Source organism: Balaenoptera ricei, chromosome 7 (assembly GCF_028023285.1).
Source record: "Balaenoptera ricei isolate mBalRic1 chromosome 7, mBalRic1.hap2, whole genome shotgun sequence".
NCBI lineage: Eukaryota > Metazoa > Chordata > Mammalia > Artiodactyla > Balaenopteridae > Balaenoptera > Balaenoptera ricei.
Window position 1 is genome coordinate 47,340,614 of NC_082645.1, and position 4,144 is coordinate 47,344,757.

Below are 4,144 nucleotides of genomic sequence, written 5' to 3' on the forward strand. Positions count from 1 at the left end.
TGCTCCTACCATTGATTCTTCAAATAAGCAAAGTACAGAGGGTCTCATCCCTTGAAATTGCTTTTAAACTAGCACTTTATATTGAAAGATAATAAGTAGAAACCTAGCAATTCCTGGTACAGTGCCTGGACTTAGCCTCATTTAATATAAGAATTGGATGTACAACAGAAAATTTATCATTTTCTTTATCCTTGGAGGAGAGGGAAAGAATAAGGAGAGGTGGGGACATGGCTGCAGTATTTAAGAGTTGAATGGAACAATGCATCTTTCACAATGCTGACAACTCCACAACGAAGAACCACCATGAATCTCATCAATTTCTTTAGTTCATGCTGGATTAGGAATTTAGGTTCCCCTCTTTGTGTATCAATTAATTCAAACTTTTCCAAAAATTAATACTATGAGATAAACTCTAACTGCAATAGGTATTTCCTAAGTAGGAGACCAAACACCAAAGGGAATCCCTTCTTCCAACATCTATTGGTATGTTAAGATTTCACCAAAGAGGAAATCTAACACTTAAATATGAAGTCTCTTGGCCAAGTAAGAAACTACAGCTATTATGGGTATTACCCTACATAGCCACTATTTGTATTACATATTAAATTAAACCCATCATTAAATATGCTTGTATAATTATACTGTGAATGATGATAGCAGTGATGATGCTAGTGAAAAAGGACCAAGAAGACTAAGAGGGAAAAAATGTGAAAACAAGTAGAAAGCAGACAAAGAGTTGGGCATTTTCTGATCTGAAAAGAACATTTTAAACATAGAAATACAAAAAGAAAAGTATTTCCTTATTTCCCCTATGTGGAAATATGAAACATTTATTTTAGATATCAGACAAGAACAGAGCTAAATAATCCAATTTTACTGCAGCAGTATAAAAATCATCCCTTCACCACAGTGTAAGATTTAAATGCATCTGCACAAGGGTACACATTATATAAAATGTAGTTAAGATTACTGCAGCCCTGACAAGTATTTCCAGTCCCTAACCCAGGTCCTACTGCAATACTGGTGGTCCCAATAGTTTCATGGAAGTAAATCATTAAAAATAATAATAATAAAGCAATTAAAAAGACAAATCAAAATGCCTCAGTGACCATATATCCATCTCAAATTTTATTTAAATGTTACATTTGCCTCCCACTAATAAATCTTTATTTCACTCAAACTTGAGCAATAAATCTTCCATACTGAAGTATCTTCCTTGCCTAATTAATTCAAAGGAAAAAACCAAAATGATTAGTAAAGAAAAATGTAGGGATTAACACACACTTTTAATTTGTTTTAAATATTTTTAAGGTTTAAAAATTGTTTAAAATTTTAAATTTCTAGTAAGAAAACACTATCTGAATGAGTACCCTAATGGCAAACCACTGTAAAATGTTTCAGCTGCATTTGGGGCAGAGGGGTAGGGATTATCTTCAAAGCACCCCAGCTGTCCTCATGAGAAAGTCAGAGGTACACTGGTTTGTATTGCGACATCCATTAGGTGATCTAAGTTGCTTTTCCTTCAGCAGGGGCTTTATTTGTCAGAAGGGCATTATGCTTGACCTCCAAATTTGGCCGACAATTTACTGATGAGATTCACAACCTTTGGGTTGCTCTGATATTTTGACATACTTGCCGGGTTCTGAGCCACATCCTGGAAGGCCACCATAACTTCTGGATCCTGCATGGCTGCAAGAACCTCTGGATCACTAAGAATTTCATTGAGCCCAGGCATTCCTGCCATTCCAGGCATGCCCCCTCCCATTCCAGGCATTCCTCCAGGAAAATTACCAGGCATTCCGGCAGGAAAGCCACCTGGAAAAGAGCCATACTGAGCTCTTGATTGTCGTCTGGCTTCTTCCTCCCTCTGGGCTCTCTCATGTTCTTCCTGAGCCTTCTTGACCCTTTCTGTTCTTTCTTTGATCTGTCTCTCTTTACGTTTCCGCTCTTACTTTCTCCTATGTTCAGCAATTTTCTGGGCCCTTGGTTGAACTTCTTTCAGCATTGCACTAACATCTTCATCATAATCCAGCTTACAGGCAAGGGCAAGATCATGGGCAGCTTCTTCCCAATGGCCCAGAAATCTGTGTGCTTTCCTTCGCTACTTGTATGGCTGAGCAGAATCGGGATTTATTTCAATAGCTCTGTCACAGTCTCGGATGGCAGCATTTGGCTACTGTAATTTGATGAAGACATTTGCTGTCTTGGCATACAAAATGGCCAAACGAGGATTTCGCTTGATGGCATCTGTGAACAAGTCAATGGCTTTCTGTAGTTCACCATCATTTAGGGCATCAGTGGCAGCCACTTTTTTATCATTTGCCTGATCCATCATCTCTTCAGTTATCTCTACATTTTCATCTCCCATTTCTTGAGGGGCATCAGTGTCTGGTTCAATCACACCTTCATTGTCAATTTCTAGATCACTTTCCTCACTTGATGGTTCCTCTGTCTTTATGTTTTCCTCCGCCTTCTTAGTATCTGTTTTTTCTTCCTTGGTGTTTTCTTCCAATTTAGTTTTAGGAGTAGCAGGTGGTATTTTACCCCCCATGCTCTCCACCCACTCCCTCAGGAAGCCCATTTTCTCGGTGTGCAGAACGCTTGGGTCCTGCTTGCACATTTTCACGAAGGCTCGAAGCTCGATCACTTTGCGGGGGTCCATGGTCCGGAGGCAGCGGGCGCAGCGGAGGCTGCGGCCGGATCCCTGGACCCGGCGCTAGCTTAGTGTGACCGCGTAAGGGGGGCGGGTGCTGCGAGGCAGAACAGACTAGAACCTCCTATAGTTTTCATTTATTGAAGTACCTTTTTGTTTTTTTTTTTAATATCTTCTATTTCCCTCCTCTTTGTATTCATTTTCCTCTGAATTCTCAAGCATAATGATCATAGTTGTCTTAAAGTTTCTGCCTACTAATTCCACATCTCTGTAATTTCTAGATTTGTTACTATAGACTGATTTTCCTCCTGGTTATTGGTTATATTTCCTCTTCTTTATACATGTGTAGTGATTTTTTTCTCTTTTTTTTGGATTCTGAACATTGTAAATTTTATGTTATTTGAGTGCTGAATTTTGTTGTAGTCCTTCAAAACGTGTTTGTTGAGCTTTGTTCTGGTAATCATTTAGGTTATTGGCAGATAAATTTGATTCTTTCAAGGGTTATTTTTTAAGACTTTATTAAGGCATGTCTAGAGTAGTCTTCACTTGATGGGTAGCTAAGACCACACCTGAGGGTTGAGTCTTCCGTGGTCTCTACTGAATGCTTTTTCTATTTAATAAGGACTTTTTACCCTGGCTATTGTGAACTCAAAATATTTCCAGTGATGTGTGAACTCTGGAGTTGTTCTGCTTGCAGCTCCCTGGCAGTTGTTCTCCCCTAAGAAGCTGTTCTTTGCACACTTGTAGAATTTCACCCTATGAATGTACAGACTGATATTTAGCCAAACGATAAAGGGGACCCTATGAATATTTCCGAAGCCTTTTATCTTTCTCTCTCCATTACTCTTCCCCACATACTCAAGCTCCCTCAGACTCCTTGAACTCGGAATGGTCTCCTCTACCCAGTGAGATTGCTAGAATCTTTGGGGTTCCCTCTTTCTGCATTGAGTTTGGGAAATTACCTCCAGGCAGAACTCCTAGGACTCATAGGATTCACCTTTATTAGTTTCCCATACCTCAGCTATCACAGTCCTGTGCTTCCTGTTGTTTAATATCTGAGAAGTATTGTTTTATATATTTTGCTCAACTATCTAGTTGATTATGGCCTGACAGTAAGTCCAAACTTTGTTTCTTCCTAATGGCTAAAAGCAGAAGTCCAAATTTTCATGTTTATCCAAGGTTATACACACACAGAGATTAAAGAGTCAATTTTCCAATGTTTTTATACAGCAGAACAAAACAACAGCAGTCCCCTGTCCTTGACCCCAGTGCTCACTCCCAAAGGCAATCACTTCCACATCTTTCTGTTGATTGTTTTCATATTTACTTCCATTTTGCTTATGTTGCTGTTTCTTGAGACTTTTGTTTTTAATATTGAATATTTACTGGAGAATACAGAGATTTGGCTCTTTATTACATTCTTCAGCTTTACTCCATACATAAAACTTTCCCATCACTCCATCTTCCCAAGATCATTATACCATAATTTTG

General features: G+C 38.9%; 1 pseudogene; it reads right to left on the bottom strand.

Moving 5' to 3' along the window:
- Positions 1-1,543: 1,543 nt before the first annotated feature.
- Positions 1,544-2,673, bottom strand: LOC132368501 (hsc70-interacting protein-like; annotated as a pseudogene).
- Between the last annotated feature and the right edge of the window lie 1,471 nt (positions 2,674-4,144).